Source organism: Trachinotus anak, unplaced genomic scaffold, assembly GCF_046630095.1.
Source record: "Trachinotus anak isolate AG129_WGS33_773 ecotype Australia unplaced genomic scaffold, CSIRO_AGI_Tana_v1 ptg000028l, whole genome shotgun sequence".
NCBI classification, from domain to species: Eukaryota; Metazoa; Chordata; class Actinopteri; order Carangiformes; family Carangidae; genus Trachinotus; species Trachinotus anak.
The window spans coordinates 2,229,457-2,256,405 of record NW_027273879.1 but is presented as its reverse complement, the minus strand read 5'-3'; the positions used below and the strand labels follow the sequence as shown (position 1 = coordinate 2,256,405).

The following is a 26,949-nucleotide window of genomic DNA, read 5'->3' as shown; positions in this document are numbered from 1 at the left end:
TTTCTTTTTTTTTTCCACGTGTGATTCTCTTTATTGCAGCAGTTTTATATAAAGTGCTCATGAGAGATGTAGCGCTGTTGTTCCAAACCTCAGTCACTGGTTCATTGTGGTAGGAAAGATCAGAGCCATATGATCTGACTTTTTCCACGTGGATTTTGCTCTCTCTGCCTGTGGATTAACACTGTAGTTTAACAGTGTAAGTCTGAATGTGCTAAATCGTTGCAGTTCAGCATATTGTTGTCACTTAATTACCAGCAGCAGTGCAGCCACTGTGTGGTCTCGGCTATGAGTCTATATTCTGTAATTAGCTTGAGCCATTTCTGTGTAATTTCTCTTTTTTTTTTCTTTTTTTTTTAAAGGGCACGCAACTGAGCTTCAGATGTTTAATGATGCTTATGTCATCACTGGATGAGTGGCTAGGATTAAAGATGGCGGTTGGTTGGAGGGCACTGTCAGGGTTTGCCAGTGGTTTGAGCTGATGTACCACTGCCAGTGCACGTGGTCCCTCAGGGCTCCGTGTTTGGCCCATGAAAAAAGCCTGAGCCTTCATTCATTACGACCCTGCAGAACGCTCCTCTTCCTCAGTTTAGGCCACAAGAAACGCAAAAATACACAAGTTTCTCTCCCTTGGCAGCCTGGTAGCGCAGATGCTTTGGAAAACTTCTTTAATGTCTTTTTTTTCCCTAAACAGAATGGTAAACTTTCAAAGCATGGAAAAAATATTACCAGCCTCCCAATTTCGCCTGGTGCAGATGATGCCGCTGGCGATACTTTTAATGCAAGAAAAAAATAAAATAAAACAAAAGTTTAACTGCTAACCCGTTCACGCAGACCACATCATCTGCCTTTCGTGCTTCTCCGAGCTTTGATGGCCGTGCTTTTGTCATTAATCCAGGATCCTGGCTGCAGTTTATGGGATTGGTCAGTGTATTTCTCCTGGAGTGAGGGCTGTTTTCACTGGAGGATTTGATCTACATCTTCTCCGTGCATTTGGATCCTAAATAAACACTCGCTTTTATGTGTCTGTGAGTGTAAATATCGCTGAGTGGTCTGCTGATGGAAATCAGACCTGGGCACTATCAGTGTGTGCTTGAAACCAAAGCCGGGACCATAGTGTCACCATGACCGGAGTGTGAAATCCACTAATTGAACTGCTGCTCCTGTGTCAGAGGTTAAACCAGATGACTCCGGCCGGCTGGGACCAACATCTGGAATACAGTTTGTTACAGCAAAGCCCCAGTGTGGATATCCTCCAGTGTAGATGGCCCTGATAACAAGGCTGGTTTATTTGCTCCATATTTCTTCAGACTACTGTTACTGTTGCACTTGTACACGAAACAGCAACATCTGTTTTTGACAATCAGTGATTTTTTTTTTTTTTTTGGTCGTTATTTCACCAACAGTATTCTTTTGTCTCTCAGAGAGTGTGGTCAATAAAACTTTGAACAGGAGCATCCAGGAAGTGCTTTAATGAAACCAACACATCACAAAGTTTTTTTTAATACGCGTCTGCTTACACTAAAGGTTGTTTATTTGGCTGTAAAATTGACGTAATGCGAGGAAGACAGTCTTAAAATTCAGACAAATCTTAACTGGGTCACATTACGTTATAAGGTTTTCCGTTCCAAGCTTCTAAAAGGAGTGAATTAAAAGCAGCCATGTGTCCGAGTTGGTTTCTGTTTTATGGAGACGCTTCGGAGACCGGATCTGGAAAAGGTCTGCAAAGGACAAAGAAAGAGAAAGACATCAGAGAGGCTTTGTTCATGAGCGCTTACTTTTATTGTCTGAATTAGGGATGTCACTTTTTCAAAAAAAAATAAAAATCACGGTCAAATAACTTGAAGCTAACCCGTAATTAGGTCAAATGGATTGAAACTCAACCCATGTAGCCAGCTGTGTCCTAAACTACATTGTTGAATTCATGTTGTTTTGTTTATGCTGAGGTGAAGTAAGTCGGAGTCAGCAAACATCCTGACTCTCTTTATCCAGAATCATTTATCTGAAAAGTTTCCTTACATTACTTCTGCTCTGCATGGCTCTCAGTCGTTTTCTTAGTTTGCCACCAGCAAAGAAAACAGCAGTAGCCTAGTTAGCTGACAGGACAACAGTATGTGCAGTGAGCTTTTTACTAACGCTCCTCACTGCAGACCAATGCACAGCCTCAGGAGGTCCTGGTGAAATCACCTGAAATCAATATGTGATTAATATCCCATTTCCACCAAAATTATCGGAGCCTCCATGTGAGACGCTTTGATCAGTGGCTGTGTTTTTAAAACTCATTTTGGGGCTGCAGCTCACTCTTCATCCCTGAGGGCGATGTAGCCGCACCATGTTGGTCCAGGTGTGTTTATAGTGTCTGTGCTCTGAAAGACGTCACAGCAGGAAAAGGGGGGAAAGTTAGCGTGTTCGATGTGTGATCAATGTGGAGCCGGAGCTGATAAATACCCACGTCTGCTGCAGAGTCATGTGACCCAGGTGTGAATATCGATTTATTTTCCATTGCCAAAAAAGCCCAGCGTTAGTGGGTCTTAGCAGGTTTTTTGACCAGTGGAAAGGGGGGATAATTGACACATTTACCTCAGTAAATTAGAGAAACACTATCTTAATAAATAAACCTGTGTATGAGATTCTCTCACAAGTCCTTTTAAATTTAACAATAAACAGAAAATCATGGATTGACCTGAGGCAGTTTGTGATTGGACTGCCTGGGGCCAGGTGGCAGCCTGTATGAGAGACTTATCATACTCATGTGACTGACATCGTTTAGAAATTCGTAAGGTGCTAACTGTGTCGTCTGCCTCACTGCTTCACCTGGGTGCATCATCCTGTCGGACTTTTCCTGGCGCCTGCAGCGAGTTCCAGTTGGACGACGAGACGAGGCCTGAGCCGTGTCACGTCCGTGTGAAATGTGACGGTGCCCAGCAGCCTTTATGTGGTGACCTTTCCCATGTGACCATGTTTCTGCTCCTGCTCTGAAACAAATGATTCAATTCTCCAAAACCTCCGTAGCTTTCCGAATGACAAAACTTTCTTCGTCTCGACGTGTGCCCCCCCACCCCCCACCACCACACACCCTCCCTCTGTGCTGCAGTGTGGGGCAGTCATGCATGCTGATTAGATTAGGCAGTGCTGGAGCTAATCACCCTTCTCTCTCTTCTTCTCTGCTATTCTTTGCTCGCCTGGTCTCCTTTTTTTTTTTCTCCAGCTCTCTCCGTCCTGGGGGCCCCCCTGTGGCTCCCAGAGATGAGCCTCTCCTGGGGGTACATCTTCCTCCAGCAGCTCTCCAACCTGCTGTTTACTTGGAAAACCAGCAGGGTGGGGTCCTGGCAATAACAAAGCCCTCATCCCACACATGCCCCTTCTGTCAATAGAGGGCTGACTGTAGGCTTGTGTGGAACGTACCCTCCCTTAGAGAGAAAGAGACATCCAGAGAAGTGAATGACTTGTGGAGGCCTTGGAGGGAGGGAGGGGGGGTCAGGACCCTCCTGTCGGGTGAAATGAGGAGAAAGAATCTGCAGTGGGTTTTGTTCCTTTGTGGCGGGCTGGGGGTCAGTCTCAGGGGAATGCACGGCAGACAGGCGCTGGGTTCTGCAGCTGCATGGCCTCCAGCACTTTATCTAGTCCCCGAGCAACTGCGGGCTCATTAAACTCTGCTGCTTGTGTTCAACATTCACTCAAGTCTACGTCTCTGAGCTGTCTCCTGTTTACCTCCCTGCCATCCATCCTCTCTCTTTACTGGCAAACGTCGGATCGGACATGTTTGAATATTGATTGGACTGGAGTTGGAGTCGCTCTGGGGCTCAGCCTCACAGCTGTATGCTAATGATGAAAGGTTACGACCTGCCACAATGGGCCGCCTGTGTGTAATGTGCGATAAGGCAGTATCATATGTTCAGTTTGGCTTAGGTCATGGAACAGGCTTTGAGCTGTATGAATGAGATTACACCAGATTGTCCATTGTGTTTGTGTCGTAGCTTAAAATTCATAATTTGCTTTCATGTTCCAGTTGGTTCCCAGTTCGTATCAGAGAGAGAAAACAATGACAACAAAGAGATGGAGACTCTGAGTTTATTACCAACTCAGAGAATTAGTCTTTTTACTGAAGAGACTCATTCATTTCCCACTCTTGAGACTGTATGCTATTTAATCTGTCATGTCTTATTTGTTGAAGCTGCACACACACAGACACAAATGTGAAAAGAATTAGTTCAGATAGATTGTTTTGTCCGAAGAGCAGTCCAGAACCAAGTGTGATTCAATACGTGACGCAAAGAAAAACTGTGAATCATCACGTTTAAGAAGCGGGAGGCACCAAATATTTGGCATTTCACAGATTAGTTGAAAACAGATCATGAAAACTGGGGCGAGCTCACATATGAAGAGTCCATTTGGAGAGCTGCGTACATTCACACAGCATGAAACAATAAAACAATGAGATTCATCCTGTTTTCTGTCAGGATTAAGTATATATTTTTCCCACATTTCCCACTCCATCCTCATTCTGTGGGAAATTTTGATCATCTACTTGTTTCATTTTGAGCATCGCTCCATCCAGTCAGAAAAGTCCCTGACTGGCCCCATCATTCTGGTGAAGCTGGACCAGAGTCCTTTCACTTTCACTCCCTTTTCCCTGAGAAATCCTCCAGCTGCTCTGAGCCCATATTACTCACATCCAGAGATGTGATTCCCTGTGTTTGGGTTCTGGTTTCACCAGCACCATGGAAACCCTATTTTGGTTTGGACTGGCAGACGGTCACCGGTCATTATCACCACTGCAGCCGGAGCACAGCAGGACCAGCAGCTATAATGCTTTCTCTGTCTTTGTCTACTTCCAGCTTCAGCAGACCTAGTCTTAATAAAGGTGACTCATTCTAAATATGAGGCAGGTCATTGGTTCGGCCTCATCCTGTTCACATTACTAACTGTATTCACAGTAAATGACCGTTTCCCTTCCTTAGTTTCTGTTGCATTGCTGGTCAAACTTTCCACTCAGTGTAAAATGTTTGTAAAATTTGGTGTAAAACCTCTGACTGAATGTCTCCATTAATCGTTACCCTGAGAGACCTCGGTCACTGAGGTTTACCTAATGGTCTGTGCAACTGTGAATTGACTTGTAGTGCGAGGACCCTCCAGGTGAGCGTGAGCGCTCGGCTAGGCTGGGATAATGTTACAGCACCTGTGGGACCACACAGATCGAACTACACCCCAAACTGATATGAAGCTGATATGAATGCAGGTAATTGGATTAAACCAGAATTTTCGACGTTAGTTTTCCAAACCGCAGGCTTGTCAACAGATGCATCCTGTTTGAGCTAATCTCAGGTATGATCGGTACTGACGAGGCTCCACTAAAAATAAACACAGGCACAGTTTCAGGTTCAGCTCAGAGACACCTCAGCTCTCTCTCCTAAAGTTCGTTTGTGCCTGGAAAGCATCTCTGCAGCAATCGTTCACCGCGGTTGTGAAGCTTGAATGTTGTGTTGTATTTTCATGCAAAAGTGAGTGCTACCGTTTCATGTTGTCTTTGATTGACCTTTGCTTTGACTCGTCCGAAGCCTTTGTTAAACGTGCAAACTTGCTTTGGAGAAGAAAAAAAAAAGAATGCAGGGAATGAGGCATTTCTTTGTTTGCTGTTGTCATTCGGGGCGGTCCTCCACAGCTAAGTGGTATTTGCCATCTGAAAACAGCAGGGATTATGCTGTCACTCAGTGCGTGGAGAGGGAGAGTAAACACAGGCACGAGAAAAGTGAATCACGGAGCAGTAATAATAGTGGAGGGAGACAGGAAACGGACATGAAGGAAAACAAGATTCAGAGTCAAAAAAAGAAGAGATGAAAAGGAAGAGAGCAAAGAGCAGCAAACTAGAGACAGAAAGAAAGAGAAGGTAAGGCTTTTATTTCACAATTAACTGGAGCGGCCTTGGGTCAGACATCTGTGATCCATCTCCCAGGGGCAGGCGTCTGGAGCTGCCTTTGTACCCTCACTGCCTCGTTCTCCCCCTCCTCCTTCTTCTTCTCTCCCGTCCCTTCACCAGCTCTGCGTTCATCTGTCAACTTACCTCAGCTTATACACTGGAGAGATGCAGTCAACACAGATAATATAAGATATATTAACCATTTTATTATTGGCCAAAGCATCATTAAAGTAAGAGCATAAAGACTAGAACTCAAGATTTATGTGTTTATGTGAGGACAGCAGACTTTAAAGGGGCAGTTCACCCAGGTAACACAAATTAAACACACATTTGAGATATTTGTTCTCACTAATAAAATTAAGCTGAACAGAGGTTTCTTTATGGTGCTCATTGAATTATAAACCTACATGAAAAGAGTCTTGTCCAGTATTGTGTCGGTGCTGTATTTACCCACGCTGGGAAATGTTGAGATCCAACCAGAGGAAATTGAGTAAAACAGGAAATATGTGTGGGCTGAAAACACCTGAATTTAAGTGTATCTGCAGTGGTGCTGACGTCGCTCAATTCAGACAGTTTAATGGCAGGCACGCACTTAACTGGATTATGTAAACACCGACATGATCTTATCAGCTTCTCAGGATGGTTAGACACATTAAAGAAGCCGTTATGCGCCTGTTACTGCAGAACCATCGGATTCCTGGGAGGCAGCGGCCTGTGACGCTGAACGGGAATCTTTATCACTGCAGGTTCATGGGTTCAGAGGCCGGAGAGGGAAGATGACGCCTCCCTGTCTTTTAGACATGATAACGCAATTTGGTGAACATGAGCACATGTACAGTCCTGAAAAGGAGGATAATGAGTGTGTGTGTGTGTGTGTGTGTGTGAACAAGTGATGGTGTGTGTAATGCTCATGTGAAACCCCTTTGCCCATTATGTCTGTCATCATGTCTGAGAGACTTGGCTTACATCCAGTCCAGAGAAATTACCCTCCTATCCACATTAGAGAGCTCTTAATACACCTGTCTTTTATCATACAGAGAGACCTCAGTGATGACTTCACTTCACATCAAAGAGAACAGCACAGGCATGAGCTAAAAGTCATTATTAAAGGTTATTATTTTTTAATCTCTTCTTCCTCTTTGACTCCATATCTGTTCTTTTTCCTTTATTGTTAGTAAGGATCATAAACCGGTCTCGCTGAATGACTCTCTGCAGCCATCTGTTGTGTTTCACATTGAGCTAACAGACTAATCACTGCAAGGTGATGTCATTCTGTGTGCGGTCTGTGGTTTACAGGCAGGACACACACACACACACACACACACACACACACATATATATATACATATACGCACGCATGCAGGCAAACACACGCACGCAGAAGAGGAAATTGGATAGAGTGTGGATAATCTTTGCATTAGTGCAGAGTGTGTAATCAGCGTTAGCCTGAGGGAGTAAAACACACCTTGTGTTTTTACTTTACAGGCCGAGTCCTTTTTTTTTTAATGGCACGGCTTGTGCTGCAGCGTTAAGTGTTTTATGTGGGAGGGGAAAGGGGCGTGTGGTTGTGTCAGAGAAATTAGGGGCTGACTGAGGAGATAGAGCTGGAGGTTAGTGGCGGGTAACATCGTTCAAAAGGGATGATGTCACCGAGGATATCATTAACTAACTCCATTACGTTATGGGGTTTTAAAACAGCTATTGATGACTTGCACACTCACTCCGTAGTGTTTCCCTCCTGTGTGTACGTGGATGCTATTAGAGTTCAGGCTTTAGTGTTAGCGGCCCCGTCCAGCCCGGAAAGTTTACACTCCAGAAACCCCGGCCAACGTTCCCATTACGTTTGCCAAAAACATCATTGGTCCTCATCATCAAAGCCCCCTCTCTTATAACGTTAAAACTGGAAACTGTTTGAAAATATAAAAAGCGTGTGAGCCAAACAACCAAACACAGTGATGGTTTTATTTATTTATTTCTTTGCATCCCCATTAGCCGCTACCAAGGTAGCAACTGCTCCATTCAAATGTTAGCATGAACTTTCATTTTGACTTTTAACACCAGGACTGACTATCTTTACACTGCAACTAAAGAGCAATACTTCTTTATTCATATGTCTCCCATATGGATCATCAGATGGTGAGGATGCTAACTTTTTTTGCCTGGCATGAGCTGTACATAGCCAGCAAAGAGTTAACTTATTCCAGACACATTTTCAAAACAAATCAGCTGGAAATTATGATAATAATATTATATATATCAGTCAGTGGCTGCATTTTCAAACAACTCATGGAGTTAACGTTAGCTTAATTAGCTCGTTACAGCTAAAATGTTATGTTTTGAAGAAAATTGAAGGTTGGCAGTAGAGATGAGAAATCTGCTTGGGTTTACTTCTGTCTGAAATCAGATGCCTTCAGCAGTAAATCTGGCACTGTTATCATGGTAAACTTCATGCAAACAGAAAGCCTGACAGGCGTAGCAGCTGGAACTAAGTGCTGTTGGGCTTAGGGAGCAGTCTACTGGACAAAAACTGTCTTCACCGAGGTACGGACACAGCATTGTTTCAGTCGGGAGGCCGAGCTCGCGCCCAGACCCGAAGCGGAAGCTGCACAGGCACCAGAAACTCAACGGTTTTCCCTCTTCTCTTTGAAGAGCTCCTGGCAAAGCTTTCAAAGCCCCTCTGTCTCAACGCTGGCTCCTAAAATAATGTGTGGTGAATGTAATCCAGCTGCCCAGCTGAGCGGGAACAGACAACGCTTATTATTCTCAACAACAATTATTGCTTTTATTTATCCTTTTTATGTTTTGCCCTTTGTTGTTGTGCATTCCAGACATTTTACACGGAGTGGAGTTTCGTCAGGAACTGCCTCTTTGTTTTTGACTGAACAGTAGTGAAAAATATTAGTCCTCCTGTCCCACATGTATGATACTGAATCCACTGTGCTGCTGCTGAGTGGTTTCTGTGGTGCTGATGCAGCAACAGTTTGCTAGTCCTGTAAAAATGTTCCAGTGACACAGACAAAACACACACACACACACACACACACACACACACACACACACACACACACACACACACTGGCTGCTGAGTGCAATGATGAAGTCATTGTTGGTCAAGTCTGTTTTGTATTGTATGAATAGACAGCAGCTGTAATGCCCATTCAGTTCCAGTCTTCAGATATCGGGCTTATATAACCCAGTGCACGCTGACAATATGTATTGTGTTTCTGTGAACTCCAGAAACAGATGTTCCCACATGGTTAACAACTGTAAATCCTGTTTTTACTGCTCACCCGCTCTTTAAATAAACATGCTGTATTTGACCTTTCACATCAGCCAGGTGAGGTGCATGTCTTTATGTCTCTGTTTGCAGAGCTACATTGCTAATATTTGGTCCTTAGCTCCCTCAGCGATCGCTCCAAATCGCTTGTCAAACTTTTTGCAGAGGCGGTGCATCGCAGTGATCAGTGTTAGGAGGCAGCCAGTGCCCAGCTCCTTTCACAACACCTGTGCTGTGTATGTTAGCCTGAGGGACGGGGCTCCTGAGCTGGTTATTTTAACGAGAAAGCTTTGTGTTCAGCCTCACATGCCTCTCATTACTGCCCAGGGAGTGAAGACAAGGAAAGAGGATCAGAGAAATGAATATAAAACATATGGAGATGGCAAAGGAAAATGTGTGTGATTCATCATCGTCTTCTCTTTTCTAGCTGCCAGATACAATTTCAGTGCTTGATGTGTCACAGCCTTGATAGATGCAACCTGGGCCTCTGCATGTGCAGCTACAGAAACACTTAGTTTGAGAGTAGTTTCTTGCTTTCCCTCATATGTCTCTGTTAAATATGAAGCTGCAGCCAGAAGCTGGTTAGCTTAGCTCAGCATAAAAACTGGAATCAGAGGGAAACAGCTACCCTGGCTCTGGACAAACCATTTCTTGATTAACTGAGTAGTTGTTTGGTCTATAAAATGTCAGAAACATCTGATCAACTGACCAAAAACCAAGAAATATTCAATTTACTATGATCTAAAAGCTGAAAATTCTCAGATTTTAGAAGCTGGAACCAGAAGATTTTTGGTGTTTCTGTTAAAAAATGACTTGAATGATTAATTGTTTCTCCAAATAGATGGAAAAGTGTTTGATTGATCATCTATTGAGTAGTTGTTTCAAACCTAGGCCTACCAGCAGAACCATAGCTCATTATTTCACATCTTGTAACTTGGTTGCTTAAAGGAGCTACATTGCTACATAGCCAATGTTAGCATTAACAGCTGTTTACTTAGAAGAAAAGTTGAGAGTTCAGCATCAAACTTCATTACATTATTCACTAAGAGCTGTCTCCAGCGCAGGAAAGCAACCCTCTTGTTTTTCTTCTATTTCTATCTTTTCTTTTCCTCTACTGAAGCTAGCATGCATCTTTTCACTTTCTGATATTGAGTCAGAGGACCTATTATAACCTTGTGTATTGTAAAAGCAACGATGACTGAAGCTCTTGGCCTGCAATCGAAAGTTAAGTAAACAGCTGTTAATGCTAACGTTGGCTATGTAGCAATAGCAAAACTTACAAATAGCTCCTTTAATCCCTAAAAAACAACCCCCTATACAACTACAACTTGTAGTTTTACACTTTTACTTTTATGCAGATTAAACAATTGAGATTCAACATGTTAATTTGAGCTTTAGACTGCTGTTTTTTCACCTTTGAACAGAGCCAGGCTAGCTGTTTCTCCCTGTTTGTAGTCTTCATGCTAAGCTAACTGCCTGCTGGCTGTAGCTTCATATTCAACAGAAATGAGAGTGGTATCGATCTTCTCATCTAACTCTGGGCAGGAAATCACATAAGTTCCTTTAAATGTTAACAACCCACACACTTCCCTTCCATCCAGCTCCCCTGTTCCCAAAGCCCTTAAATACTATAAGAAAGACCCTTTTGTGGTGGGCCTGGCAGCAGTGAACGTACCAACAGGCATCCCCCAGTCCCCCCCCATAATAGCCAGCCCCCAGCTGTGGAGAGGTTCAACAGCTGAGCTTCAAACACCAGCATCTAACACTGCCTGGTATTCCCAAGTGCAATGCATGTTGGGGGCTTTTTTTTTTTTTTTTTTTTTTTGGCATCACTTGAAGGCGCCAAAATAGTATCGTGGATTGTGAAAATCCCCACTCGCACAACTTGCCCCTCTGTGTAGCCACTTCTCTAATTGGAAAAAGACCAACAGGAATTCACACTGCCGAGGTTTACATAAGTACAAAACATCAATCCGCTGACGGTGAGCTGGGGAACATACAGCTGTGTTGTTCCTGCCCTTATCTCTCTTAACTTATCTGTAGAAATAGAGGTTCCTGACAAACAATCAAACCAAACCACAGCTTGTGTGCAGTCAGTGTCTTACAAGGCCAGTGGATGATTCCTCTACCTCAGTCATGTAGGTGGAGGTTTGTCAAAGCTTGTGAGCCCAGGAACCTATAAAGCTGAATAACCCGATGTAAGTTATCGTAATAGGTTGTAGAGGGTTAATCTTATTTATTCATTAACACTGTGCGAGTGTTTGTGAACAGTCTTTGTTCATTGACAGTGAGTGCTGTTTTTAAAAAGCTTTGTTTTCCCAAGTAGAGAACCGAAGTCGTGACTAAGTATATTTGATTATTTCTTAAAGGTCTCATATGGTTTAAAATGAGATTTCCATGTGTTTGTGATTATAAAGCAGGTCTAGGTTCTATATTAATACTGTGAAAGTATCAAAGCCTCAGTCCACAGAGAAAAGCACACAGCCTGTATTCAGAAACTGAGCCTTACTTCTGTAACTTTGTGATGTCACAACAAAGCAGTTACCGCTCTCAGCCACGCCCCAAGCCCCGCCCACCTGGACCCACCATCCAGCCCTGCAGGATTTAGTTTCTCTGAGTGTTTATTTGATCACTCAGAAAACAGTCAGCCAATCAGAAGAGAGACTCAGATCCTCTCTTCTGATTGGCTGACAACATGTTGTTACTAGAGCTCCAGGGAGAAGCCTGAGAGAAGAGATGTAAAACTACATTGAGATGGTTTTTGGTCCTTAAAACCACAAATAAATCCTCTTCTGGGTATCAACAGGAAATATGTACAATACAGGACCTTTAAAAAAAACTCCTGTCCTTATCTAATGATATGAAGTGATCTGTGAGACGTAGTTTAGTCGTTGTTTTGAGTGTGCAAATTGTAATCACACGGTTAAATTCAGAGGATTTGTGTTGAGCTTAATAAGCAGCAATTTCTGTGTTTATTTTTAGTATGAAAGTATTCAAATGTAATTCAGTGAAGGAGGATTGATTTAGAGACCTGCTTTATGAGTGGTATGTTGTTTATTAGTGTGTGAAAGTCATAGTGATCCCAGTGAAGCTGCTCTGGGAATTGTATTAGTTCAAGCTTGTACCAGAGTTTTTTATGGCAAAATACTATTTGTTTTTTCACTGTTCATAAACTTGATGCCAGTGTTGATTGTACCTTATTTGATTATGTTCAATTTCCTTATCTGAGTATCACGTCACGTAAAAACAAAGCATACAGTTGGTGTTTCGACACAGATCTCAAGGCCCCTTTTGTCCACACCTGCTGCTGTAGGCCAGATCAGGTTCAGAGTGATGTCAGTGTTTGGATTGTGGGTGTTTCAGTTGTTCAGACAGTTGTGAGGAGTCATTTGTTGACCTTTTTTTTTTTTTTTTTTTTACAGTTGCCTGTAGAGTCACAAACAGGGACAATAGACTATGTAAGACAGGTTGTGAATGGAAGATTTGATAAGGGCTTTGTTGGCCTCGGAGCTCAACTAATCTGTTTATTTTACCAACTTGGAACCGGAACTGAAATGGAAACTGCTTTGGAAATCCATCCTTATGTGTGTGTGTGTGTGTTGTGCATCTGTGTGTGTGTGATAAGCACTATTGTTGAAAAAGCCCCCGAGGCCACTCTAGTGATCACTCACTGATTTAGCGCACTGTCTGTCATATGGCTCCACAGAAACGTCCTTCACTGTCACATGTCGGTCATTTATCTACACAAAACTCCACCTTTTAGATTCCATCTGAGATAAACCAGCTGTGATTTGTGACTAACCATCAGCTACATCATCCATTTATCCCACGGTGGTGGTGGTGCTGTGTACTGTTTGCAAAAGGTTCTCCAATCCTGTTAATGTCGTGACTATTGATGTCAGATGATTGACCTGGCTGTTAACCGAGCTGCGAGCTGCTATCTCTGGACAGTTCCCGTTAAAAGAGAAGAGAGGCAGCCATTAGTTAATTATCCACAGCCTGACCTATGTGGGGCTTTAGTATGAGGAGGAATCTGCTGCTGACAGCTGGAAGATGTTTGGTCAGTGTCAATGGTCCTATTGAGTTTCTATTGATTCCTTCTAAAGGAATGGTTGGTGTAATAGCATTTGTCGCAGTGCTCCTGCTCTCTCTAAGGCAGAAGTTTGAGTCAGTTATTGTGGTGAAATCTGCTGATTTGGCCTGTTTCTCAACAGGGTTGACAGCTCAGCTCAGGAAGACAACTAAGGTTCTTTAAAGCTCTTAGAGTGAAGAACATATTTATAGATTGAGAGTGATTCACTTTTCCCAGAAGCCTGTGTCGAAATCAATAAAGTATTCCTCAGTATCGGAGTTAGGAGTTACAAAATCCACTTACTACAGGGTTTGTAGCAAAGTGGAGCTGCTTCGCATAAAAAAAAGAAAAAAATGATGATAAAATATCAAAGCAGTAATAATTGATATATTAGGTAAATTAGGAAACTGTATCATGGTAATGGTCCGTTGCAGTTGGTGGTTGCCTGCTAGAAGCCTAATATTGACTTTTTATGCAGTTTTAAGCCACATTTTTAAGATTCACGTTTTACACCTTGGTGGCAGCTCCAAACCATCCTTTGTCCACCAAACTGCATCTGAGAATCGCAGATTTTTTAAGTGAAACTACTTTATTCAGTGTTTCTACTGGTTTTAATCCCCTGGTCCATTTATTAAGGACAGAAGTAGATATCCGTGGATAATTCGGCTGCTGGTAAAAACCTCCTGAACTACTGACATTGAAGGAATCCAGACTGAAAAAAGCTGACGACAATGTTAATGGTAAAGACAGCAACTCCCATGATCCCATGCTACTTCACAACATCACTAAATGCCAACATTTTTTGTTACAGTTTTAATTGAGAGACGCCCAGTGGCAGAAGTTACACACTGTGTGTTTGAACTGTTTTGACCATCATCTCGTAAATAAATCACAAGATAAGAGGTGTTCGGATCTGCCAGACATGATGATGATGACTCAGCATTCATGCTGTATTTCCACTTTATGGTCATGTGAAAACGTTTGGAAAATCACTTTTGAGCTTTTACAAGTTGGAATAAGTGAAACAGCTCAGTGAGTCACAATCTGGTGTGAGGAAACACAACCAAAGCTCAGGCAGTGCTGCCAATCAAACACCAGGCTTTTAAGTTGTAAGTTGAGTTCACAGTTGGACTCATGTTTTGATTTTGATATCAGTGGGTCCGCGTTGACTTCAGAGTTAAATTTAGGATGTGGGAAACTTGCACCTTTCACGCAGAGCTTATGACTTATCCCACTCAGCGACTTGGTTGGATTACATAACACACATACAATGTGTTTTGTTGTGCTAAACATTATGCAACGTTGCCACAGGGACTCACATCATGTCAAATGAGGGATGCAGACATCAGCGTCTGTCTTTTTCCCCTCTTTTTTTTATGGACATGTGAAACAGTTTAAAAGTTTCTCCAGGTGCAGTTGCTCCTGGGTCTCTGGTTCAGATGGAAAATACCAACGAGAGAGAAAACGATGTTCATTTTTGTTGGGGAGCCAGCGCTGAGTGAACTCTTGTTGCTCTCTGGAGATCCTATGGTTTTGTGATTTGGACTCATCATTGCATTGTTTCTACTCTTGTCACTTCAGGCTGTGAAGATCTGGATTCGACTGAGGATCATTTGTCTCTGCGTCCCGTCACGAGATTCCACACAGGAGGTTGGTGTTGTCGTTTCTGTGCACGTGTGGGTCTATGTAACATGTTGTGTATTTGTCCTGTAATTTCATCTCTGCTCTTCTGTCCCCTCTCATGTGACGGCAGCACAAAGCTTTTCCTCAGGAGATGTGTGACCCTTTGGAGTTGTGCAGACAAACAAAACAAACAGAAACATGGTTTCCTGCTTTTCTTGCTATGATATTATTGGGTTCCTGTCACCTGTCTGTTACTAATGGAAACACAAGCTGTTCCCATGGCCCCTATTGTTCCGGGCAGGTGTTGACTGACTGTTTTCACTCCTCATAGCTTCTTGCTATGAGCAATTTCTTCCGACATGAACACAGACTGACTGTGTTCACTGGAAATAACTTTGGTTGACAGGTTTCTGTGTGTTTGTGTTTTCCTCTGTGCTCCTCTCACTTTTTTTTTAAATGGCTGGTTTACACATGTAGAGTTGAGGGGTTTGCTTTTTGTTGTCAGCACTGTCGATCAAATCTGACAAAGTCCTGATGTTGTGTAGTTTTTTTTTTTATATGAAACTATTCATAAATACTATCTATATAGGGAATCTAGTTGTGAATATTTAATTTTAAAGAGAAATACTGGAGCGGCGCGCAGGTAGCTCATCAGTCTCTTTATCACAGTATCAATATCAAAACCACCTCTTCATCTCTTACAGCCAAGGTTGCAAGAATCCTGGGTGCCATGTTTTATGACCAGCTATCCTTCTCTGACTATGGTGCATCTGTCTCCCGGTTGTGCCGCTTTGCTCAATACAACATCAGAGAAATCAGACCTTACCTGACTCAGTACTCCACCCAGCTGGTGATCTCCCCCCTCAACTACTGAATCAAATTCAAGACTCTAATGCTGCCTTCAGAGTAACTTCTGGGTCTGCACCATCTTCTCCACCACTGCCTTCCTCCAGTGAGTGTTGTCATCACCTTCCCTGCACACAAGACGATCTCCGTCCAGTTCTGGTCTGTGCGCTTTGGATAAAAGCGCCTGTCAGATGAGTAAATCTAAATCTAATCTGTGGAGGTTCTTTATTTTCATTTTTATGTATTTGTTAAACTTTCTCGGAGCCTTGAAAAGTGAGTTTTTATTGACGTTGTCTCAGTGTAAAGTCTGTGGGCTGAGTGTGAACAGATAACTGAAGGTGAAGCAGCATCTCCATCAGCTCATGTTGTATTTTCAGTCTGTGCCGCGCTGACTCTTCAAATCAGTTTGGTATATTTATCTGGATGAAGTCGGAAGTTGGAGGGGGTGTTGGTGGGAGGGGGGGTTGGGGGTGAGGAGGGGGCATGTTTTTCCAATATGGAGGAAAACAATGGAGTGAGAGATATTGAGCAGAGACCACCTGTGAAGGTCATTTCAAAGTGGAAAGCCCCCGTTAGGATAATAAACAGAATCATCGTTTGTCATTTTGCTCCTGAACAGGGAGACTTCGTGTCAGCTTCCTGTTGTCTCATCCATGTTTTCCCCTGAGCCTCCTTTGTCTTCATGCTCTGTGTCGGACAATCAAGGGGAATATACTGAGGTTTAATCTCTGAATTCAATCAAACACTCATTTTATTTAGCAAGTTGGATAAAAACTTGATATCTCAGGATGCCTCTGCTCATGTGAGACATGACAGTTTTTACATATCCTGCCCTGTCGGATCGAATTCAGGTGGATTTGTCCCATTGTGTCCACAGGATACAGCGGCGGTGTCCATATCTGCAGTGTTTTGGTATAATCTGACATGGACAGGTTTTTTTGTGAGACTCTCTCAACACTCGTCTCTTTGTCCACAAGTGAAAGCACTTACACATCTCACTTTACTCCCCCGAAACCAGCCTGACAATAGCAACACGCTTCTTCATTTCTCAGCTTCCCACCTCTCCTCTCCGTCCTCGGCGTCTCTCTTTCTCCCCTCGTTTGTCTCCGTCCCTCATCTCCTCGCCTCCTACATATACAGTTAACGTGTTTTGCCAGGAGCCTGAGAGCGGGGATGGAATCACTTGATGCTTGTTTTATCCGAAACTCAAGAGAGAGAGAGAGAGTCTGGTGCCAACGTTCCTCAGCGGTGCTTACTTTTGATTTTGAGCAGAGTATCAGGTTGAGCTTGGAGTGCCCACAACAGCCATGGCTCTGCCCCCCCCCCCCCCCCCCCCCCCCCCCCCCCCCCCCCCCCAGGGGCGTTTGGATAAAGCAGCCAGAGAGGTCTCAGCTTGCAGAGGTGGTGTGGGGGGGGGGGTTGTTTTGTGTTATAGTGGGAAACTCGGTTGGGAGCAGCAGGTCAGAGCCACAGGGAAGTTAGGATTAAACTGCACTCATCCCGAGCACAAAACACAGTGAGAACAATAGTTTGAGCCCTCCAGAGAAGAGGGCCAGATACCGCACACCAACACCCCCACCACCCCCCCACCCCCCCAGGTCAGGAGAGTGACTGATTTCCTGAGTCTGGCCTAGAAAAGAGAAGCGTGGGGATTTGAAGTGGAAGGACCTTTCTCCTGCCTTTATGGACCCCCAGGGCGGTTTACAGGGCTGAGGTGGGGCTGGAAATGGTTAGGTATAATGGGGACAGTGTTAGGCCTGGGGGCTCTGGGAAACAGAGCAGTAGTGCTGGGGCTCCTTGGGGCTCCTCAGGGCCCCCCAGTCCATCAGCAGCCAGAGGAAATAGGTGTGAAGAATGTAGCCCCTAATTTCTTAAAGCGATATTTCACCGTGGTTCATATTATTTTTTTAGCACTAACATTGATTAAGTGCATGAAAACCACATCTCTGACGTTAATCTGACCAGGACCAAGACTTTTTAAACATTTTATTGCTTTTCACTTCATCATTACAAAAAAAATGCAGAAGTTTCAGTGTTAATAAGGTATAGAACACACCAGGGCTGCAAATAATCAACTGAAAGACAATTAATCAGCAGCTATTTTCTGTGTAATCAGTTATAATCAATCAATATTTTTCAAGAGAATTTCAAATCACAAATATACTGATTATAGTTGGACAAGCTGGAGCACACACACACTGTTCCAGTCCTCTTTAGATAGTTGTGTTTCCATCTATTGCTAACATACAACATGCACTGTACTGAAAACCGTCCCGTCGATGTGTTCAAGGACAGTTGGACATCAGAGATTGAGTCAGTTCCCAAACAACAGCTTAACAGAAGATTGAGAACAAATTCACATCATCCTTGTCACATTGTGTCTTTGTGGCTAAAAGATGTGATTATCCCCCATTTTCTGTGCTTGGCTGTTTATATAAAAATGCACTGTTTAGGTTAAATATGGTTTTAGAAAAGAAGAAATGTTCCACTCAAAGTAAAGTGTTTGCAGGCTCATGCAACAGCCACAGCCGGTTTCTCTGTTTCCACACAAACAAACAGTGGTGATTGTCGCTCTGTTGTTGTCGCTGCATTGTGGTGGGTGTTATCTCTGTTGTGTTGCTGTTCCTCAGCCTCTTTAATCCTCGGCTCAAACAGCACAGCTCATATCTAACAGCTCCAACATGCCTCACAGATGGAGTCAGACAGCACAGAACAATCTTTTCACGAGATGGCTATCCAGTGAACCCCCCCTCCACCCCCACCCAAGCCCCTCCTCTGTCTGTGGCGGTCCAGTTGGCCACCCACTTTGAAAGCCAGACTGCGATACGTCAGATGGTCTTTGTTTTCCATCACCCTCTTAACCCTCATGGTGTGGGCTCGCCGTGCGAGTGGTGTTATGGTCAACAGGAGAAGATGAGGGACTGTTGACCTTCGCCGTCCTCCGCAGCTGAAGAACTGGCCCGTCTCTCCTGCTGGAGTGACTCCTGCTCCACCTCACCACTCACACAGACTGACACACAGTCCGCCAGACTGTATAAACACATGTTTCCAGGGGGAAACGGTTGACCACTCACACTGAGATCAAATGGAGGTGTGCATGTTTTGTTCACCCAGGTCCACATGTGTTCATGTGTACACTGCTATGCTGTGTTTTTATTATGTATTCGGACTAAAAAAGACCCCTGGGATTGGTGAAAATGTTTTCTTTTCCCCTTCATACTTCTCTACAGCTCCTCAAACTTCTGCTCAGTCGGAGGTGTCATAAGTCCTCGTTGCGTTTGCGGCCGACATGTTAGCCCTGCACCTCTCGCAGGTGTACTCCCTGCTGACCACGAGCTGTGGGATCTGTTCAACACTGAGCTCTCTGCACCATTATTCCTTTTCCCTCCTTCTCTCTTTCCCACACTCCCGTTTCGCTTCGCCCCGGAGCTCAGTGTTGGGATTTCCTCACCTTCAACACATCCGTGTGTTTATGCTCCAGCCGTACTTCCCCTGAAAGTTCATAAATGAGCAAATATGCAGCAGAGATAACACTCCCTCACAAAGATATGCTGAGCTGCAACCACTGTCGACAGGAGCATAATGGATAAAAATGACGTGGCGTACCCTCGCCGGTGGAAATTTATCTGTCTCTTGACCTCAGCTGTCGTATTAAATAAATGGATCTGAGTCAAATATATGAATAAGATTTTGAGGTTGTCAGCAGTTTGTACTGAAACTCAGGTTTCAGTACAATCAATCAGTATCAGCTCAAGAATCGAAGCATTTCAAACAACACCCAGCGCGAGTCAGACTGTGAGTTAGAAAATATATGTTGCTCAGTCGGTGCGGGCCCCTCCCCTGCGCGCTCATGTTAAACATCTGTCTCCATGTGCCTGTTGATGTGCCTTACACCCATCAAGCCGTGGCCTTGAAGTGGCCAGATGGTTCGGAGCTGCTCCCTCTGTGGCATTCAACCTCGGCTCAGACTTCTCTGATTGCACGTAGGAGCAAATGTGGAGCAGTGAAGTCTCCCCAACATCCATGTGTCACTTCAGATCTGCTTTTAGACTGCACGGATTATGTGCTTCTTTCAGGGTGAGGTGAGATGCCTGACATATCTGAAAGATAGAATGGGGAAGGGTATGGTTTACATCCATATGCCACCATCAGGTATCAGATATTCTCTGTCTAGACGCTCGTTTTACTGGTCAGTGAGCTCCATAAGCTCTCGTCAGAACCAAACATTCAATCTATCCGTTGCTTGCATCTCTTTGCACATGTCTCTCCTGCGCTGCAGTGAGCCCGGCGTAGCCTCTTCAGGGTGGCTGGACGGTGGAGTGACATAACACGTGCAGGCGCAGTTCCGATTGAAAACACGTGGAGATAAAAACCTCATTGAGATATCTGAGGCACGTCCGGGAAATCATGTGCCGGCACGAGCCAAAATAAACCGTTTGGTCTCTGCAGTATAAAATCAGTTCCTTCCTGACTCTTCACTGCTTTATCAAAGCAGGATTTAGCACACCTGAACCTGAATCCAGGTCACAGGTGTAGATACAAAACCTTTACACTCTGTGTTGTGGTCACGTTCGTAAACTCAGCAGGAATCAGATGATGCTTGGATGCACCTTTTCATCAATCTGAAACCTGTGAATGATGATGAGGTAACTGATCTTTGGTGTCTGCTGCATCCCTCTCTTTACATATGATACTCTGTGCATCAGCAACTCTCAAACACAAGTTGTCAGAAATTTTATTTTGCTTGACTCAACAATTAATAGATTAATTGAGAAGATAATTGGCAGAGTAATTGATAATGAAAATAATTATTAATCAGAGATCAGAAAGCCTTTATTGTCATTGAAGAGAATACAACAAAATTGGTTGTGACCCTCAAAGTGATGCATTCCAACATAAAAAAGACAAAAGACATGGGACATTTGAAGAAAATGCAATTGATAAATATAAAAGTGCATCAGTGCATCATTAGTAATCTGATGGAAAACACTGTCAAACGTTGCTTAGAGGAAGGGGCGGGTTGAGAAAATAAGGTTTCAGGGCCTTTCATTGGAAGTTTCTCTGACTGTTTGTTGTTATTGAAACCAGCCCTCAGTGAAGTGACGACTGGATTTCTTTTGTCCGACCTGTTATCTGCCTGTTATCAGCTGTCGCCCTGCTCTGCTTCACACTCATCCACTTTCTTCAGATCTACAAGATACTATTGATCAGAGTCTGACAGGGGGGAGATGAATGAGCAGCAGCCCACAGCCAGACTCTACCTCGAGCTCTGTCCGGTCTGTGACTGATGACTGGGCCCGGTGTGTGTGGATGTGCTGCTATAGGATCAGGACTGCGGAGGATCTCTTCTCTCCTCTGTCATCTCTGATCCTCTGGTCTTTGATGTGGGGGTCTGCGCTGTGTCGGGGCTCCTGAGGCTGCCAGGAGAAATCTCCCGCAGCATCTTCGGCCCGGCTTCAGCTCCACCGCCAACTTTCCATTAGTCTGTAAGACGATATGTAGTCAGACTCTGTCAGGCCTGTATCTGTATCTCTCCACATCAGAAACGTGATACGTGAAAACTACGTCCGCTCACGTTCAGGTCGGCTTCTGGTAGAGCCGAGAACATGAGGTATGGTTTCTAGTTGTTATCTCCTCATATTGTCGACCATCACACACACACACACACACACACACACACACACACACACACACACACACACACATATGTTTGTGTTTGTTAAAAGTTAAAAGTTTGTTAAAAGTTAAAAGTTAAAAGTTAAAAGTAAAATACAATGCATGTGTGCAGAGTTTCTGAGCTGTCTACATTGGGTTTTATAACAATTTTAAGATACTAATCCCTAATAATAATAATAAAAACATTAATATTGTACTCTTAAAAAGCCTGCACCTATACATGATGTGTGTATAATTTTACCCCTGCAGAAACAATTAACCTTTTACTAAACTGTCCACCTGAACAGTGATCATCCAGTCATGGCTTAGTAGCCTCAACTAGCCACAGCAGGGGGTGTTGAGGCTCTGTATTGTTTGAATTGTAGATTTTTTGAGAGTGGTATCTTTTTCTTTTTTTTTTTTTTTTGGTTGCGTTTCATAAACCAAAAACCACAAGATCAGAGTGATGAGGAATGTGTGTGTTTTTCAGCTCATTGTTGGTCTCAGGCCAACTATAATTGCAAACCTTTCGAGGTGCAAATCTGCCACCATTAACAGTTTAAACTGCTGTGTGAGAGAGCAGAGGTTGACAGGCATAACAACAGTATCCTGAGGGGTGCAGGGTTTAGTGTATGGTCCGTTGTTTTGCCTGAAAAATGGCATTTTTGTTATATTCTAGACGTTTTACTGAGCCTTTAAACTTGTCGGTTAACGTGTTCCCATCCAATTCACAGCAGCAGGAAGACGATGAGTCACCAGCATTTATTAGAAATGGGTCAAAGGAGAGGTCTAATTAGGTCTTAAAAAGGATCTATTTTTGAACTGTTATGGCCTAGCTTCCATTCAAACTGATAAGAAAGGCCTCTTCCTCTGGCTTTCCACGCTGCGCTCAAGTGCCTGGCTGGCTGACCTATCGGCTTCTCTGCCTGTTTGAGTCGGCCCCTTTTTCCGTCGTCATATGGAAGTCATTTGTGAGTGAACACAAGTCAGACAAACACTGTAGCTGACTGCAGTGTTGGCTGAATGCACCCAGTGCTGCTGTAAGCAATCCTGGGACACTTGGCTCCCACCAGCCAGAAAGGTTATCCATTAGTCAGACAGCGAACCATCTGCTCCATCAGGCAGTTAACCAGGCAGCTATCTAATGTAGCTGTTGACTGAAGAGGGATGTAACAGGATCTGTGTGTGTTGTGATTCATGTATTGGGTATTAGTGGCAGCGGCCAGACAAGCTTTGTGCTGACTATAAATAAACTTTATGTAAAAACTAAATGATAACAGTCACTTCTTAGAACTGAAAGTGAGGTCAAACTGCACAATAGATGTAAAGAAGTAGTGCACTTACTTTATATTTGAAATAACAGGAAGGAACAGTGTACAAATCTACTTTGAGTACAAGTTAAACACAAAGTAACACTGAAACTGCACAATAGAAGTATACTTGTAACTTCTTTTCAAGTTTATACACAAAATAAGTTTGCAAAGTACATTTCTGCTATTTTTGCGGGTTGTTTTAAACACAAGATAACTATTTTTAAGTTTTGCTATTGCTACATAGCAAATGTTAGCATTAACAGCTGCTTATTTACCAGTCTTGACAAGACCTCCAGCTATTGTTGCATTTGCAAGACAGGAGGTTATAATGCATCCTCTCAGCAGCTCCATTTCTTTAGGGCAGCCTGGACGCTACAGTGACTCGGTATCGGAAAGTGATGAGACTGTCCGACCAGGCTGGGGCTAGGTGGTTAGCATGCTAACTGTAGTAGCTGGCTAGTTAGGTAAGAATGTTGTATTGTCAGTTTTAGAGATTTACAGAAATGTGTGGACACAGGCCTCTTTTAATAAATTTGATAAACTTTTCATTTATCGTGTGAAATATCTCAACATCTACTGGAAGGATTGGCGCAAAATTTGGTACAGACATTACTGCTACCAAGGGATGAAGCCAAACACTTTGGTGATCCCTTGATTTTTCTTCCAGTGCCACCATGAAGTTTTGTGTGTAGAGGCTCCACATCTGTTGTACTGATTGCCCTTAGAAATATCTGAGCCCCCATCAGGATGAATTGTAATAACTCTGGTTAGCAAGCCCCCAATCCAACAAACAGTCTGGACAGAGCTACTGGCCCTTTAAGAGTGAGGTGGGATGAGTTGGAGCCTCTGAATATGTTCAAACTTTTGTGTTGCTCGTACAGTAGCTCATGAATATATTTATTCATGTGTTTCTAAACTATCAGTGATCTAAATAAGTTATTCTTCTTCTGGTGTTTTTGGTTGTTGCCGAACAGCTTCATTACCACCACCTTGACAGGAGGAGGGCCAACACTGATTTGCATGTAACCCATGACAATAAAGATGTATACAAGGAAACACAACATATTGACACTGTGCTGTACTGTACATTAAGAAGTGAACTTAATGGAGTGTGCTTCGGGTTTACTTTTTTTGCAAGGGAAGGTGTAATGCCATTTTCATTTAGGCTGATAGTAAGATGTTGGCCTTGGCTGATTGAACGAGTGCAGAGAGCAACGAAAACAGAGCGAGAAGGTGCGAGAAACTGAGACAGAGAAAGAGAGAGAGAGAGAGAGAGAGAGAGAGAAACCCTCTGCAGCTCCAGCTCTTGTTATTTTAACCCAGATTCAGCACTGAAATATGGCCACCATGTGGACCCTCTCAAGAAGTGTGGCTCCAGTTGTCGGCCCGGGCCAATCAGAGCAGACCGTGGCGGTCCGAGAGGAGGGACGTGGGGAGGGTCTGGGAGTCAGAGTCTGAAAGAGGCATTAAAGTGTGTGAGCAGAGGAGGAGAGTCAGGGCAGAGAAGCCACATCTCCAGGAGAGCTGGACTATCCACAGGCCAATGGAGACAGGTTGGACTACTCTTATTTTTCTTAATTGTCTTGTATTTGTTTCCCTTTTAACCCACTGAGGTGACACTCTGGGGGACACTTTAGTCACTTACTCATTCATTTAAACTGTCAGCTGTGTTCCCGGCTGGTGTAATGGGATATAAATATTATGCTTTAGGTCTGAATCACTACCTCTCTGCAGCGTCACAGAGCTCCAGGATGCTGAGCAGATGTGCAGAGGTGTTAGGAAAGACTGGCTCCTTTACTGTGGAAAACCTGACTGTGGACTCATTTGTTATTGACTGCTATAACTGCTACTAAAGTCTGCAATTTTCCTTAAATAATTCCTAAATGATGGATACTGTGCTTTGTTGTAGGTGATTGACTTACATGGTTGTCACTGAGTAGTAGTAGTTGTAGGTTTTTAGAGTTGTTATTAGACAAGGAAGTGTGCCTGGACTGGTATTTGAGGTCCTCCGTGACCAATCATCTCCTGCATTCCCTTTCAATAGCTGCAGGGGATTCTCATTCAAACGGATTCTCATACATTATAAATAGTCCCTTTGTTTTAAAATTGCTTTGCTGATGGGTCTCATAAGGCAAAAAGAAGGAAGGTGTGGGCTGGAAATGGAGGGCACCACCCACCAGGAAGCTGGAGATGTCAGAGTCTGTCATCGGTTAATATTTAACAGAATGATGTGGCTGAATTGCAGACCCTTCATAACAGGTTGTGGAAGTTTATCTGGTGGTTTTAACTCCCTGTCTTGATGCCCTCTCAGGATGTAGACTTTCAGTAAACTACCTAATCCAGCTCCAAACAAATCCTCTCCATGGTGACATGTGACCTTACACATGGCATGTCCATAGATATGTAGATTGCTTCCTGTCAGCGGCAGCGTGGAAAAGGCGTTTCCTGCTGTTTTGTTGCTGTGATAAGAGAAAGGCTGAGTTTTCACTTTGACCAGTTGTGCGCTGAAGCTTTTTAGCCTCAATAGCAGCATGGCTACAGGGAAGGCAGTGTTGGCCCAGATTGTCATATCACAAAGATTATTTGATAGACATCCATGTTCCTTGGTTCTTCTTGGTTTTAAGTGACATATCTTGACAACAGTTGGATGGGTTGTCCTGATATTTAGCACTGACATTCATGGTGCCCAGAGGATGAATCTTAAAGACTGTGATTCCCCAGCCTTCCTTGAGGTTGATGTTTTTGGTTTTGAGTGACATGTCTTGACAACCATTGGATGGTTGTCCTTTAGTCCAGACATTTATGGTTCCCAAAGAATGGATTGTAGTCAGCGTGGTAATCCTTGAACTTTTCCTTTGGTGGCACCAGCAGGTCAAAGTTTTCATTCATCGTGTGAAATATCAACATTTCCTGGAAGGATTGGCATAAAATCTGGTGCAGACATTCATGGTACCCAGAGGATGAATCTTGCAGACTTTGGTGATTGCCTGGCTTCTCCTGTAGCGCACTACGAGGCTGACGTTTTTGGTTTTGATTGACATGTCTTGAGAACTGGACAACTCTTAACATAACTGGATGTTGAGAAATTTAGTCCAGACATTCATGGTGCCCAGAGGACGGACTGTAATCCGCCTGATGACACTCAAACTTTTCATTTATCCTGTGAAATATCTCAATATCTACTGAAAGGATTGGCGCAAAATTTGGTATGGATATTCGTGGTACCCGGAGGATGAAGCCCAGACACTTTGGTGATCCCTTTACTTTTCTTCTAGCACCATTAGGTTCATTAGGTCGAACTCGCATTTCCATCCTTTGGGAGGATAATGTGTCAGATTGCAGGGAGTGTTGTTGTGTGTGCGCTCATGAGGATTAGTGTTTGGGGGTCAACGGGGTGGTGGGTGCAATCTGAAGGCCGTAAACTTTTCTGTGTATGTAAACTGAGACTCAAATAATCCTCAGTCTCCCCCCTGGTTACTCAGGGAGCATAAAGGACATCATAAATCCACCTCGAGCTTCTCATATGCAGACTACCATGCTTCACTCTATCTTGGGAAACTTCTGTTCATGATAACTGCTCAGATGTGTTTGTCTGGGAACAGTGAGCAGTCTGGACATATGTTGTGACAAATACCAGGTACAGTAATAGAAGCAGGCATGTCCAGGCTTGTTTTAGAGCTAATAAGTCACATTCAAGGCAGCTTCAGACCAACTGAGACCCAGTCGTTGGTGCTGCACCATGTGGCATGTGATGCGAACCCACTCAAGCAAAGCAAGGTCAAAGGTTAAGTGTCCAGGTCTTCAAAGCTTCGTATCTCACCATGCGGTTCGAATTGTTTCACTTACAACAATATTCCTGTCAGTGAGGAATTAGTCTTCGCAACTGGCCAGCAAATGTTTGACCTCAAAACGTCGGACTGCCTGTGCTTCATGCCTGAAAAGCCGTTTGTCTTAAATCCTAACGTCAAACATCAGTCATGTCAAAGGACCTCTGGGACTCAGCCCCCCCCCCCGCGAGCATCAACAGTCCCTGTGTGAGGGGGTGGAAAGAGTTTTTCAAAAACTTCTGTTGTGTCTGCATCTGTCCCCGCATCTGTTGAGGGTGAAGCAATGAGCTTGTGATTCACAAAATTAATTTTGGTCCAAATTCACAGAGGCGGCTGTCTGTGCGTGGTCTTATGATCTCATCTGTTTCACACAGTCCAAACATACAGTACGTCAGCCTGCACATATACACAAAGACAAACAC

The 26,949-nt window shown here is 43.7% G+C and overlaps 1 protein-coding gene across 4 annotated transcripts in view; it reads left to right on the top strand.

Annotated features, from left to right (window-relative positions):
- The window catches only part of lhfpl2a (LHFPL tetraspan subfamily member 2a), a 39,566-nt gene that overhangs the window by 1,429 nt on the left and 11,188 nt on the right, over window positions 1-26,949 (top strand). Inside the window, exons 2-3 of one of the 4 annotated variants that reach the window (XM_071466384.1) lie at window positions 14,845-14,913; window positions 15,591-15,838. The exons of 1 other annotated variant lie outside the window; for it this stretch is intronic. The gene's annotated coding sequence lies outside the window, so the exon portion shown is untranslated. Of the gene's footprint in view, window positions 1-14,844; window positions 14,914-15,590; window positions 15,839-24,151; window positions 24,254-26,949 lie in introns of those variants that run through there. 2 more of the 4 variants (XM_071466383.1, XM_071466385.1) reach the window with 2 other exon arrangements.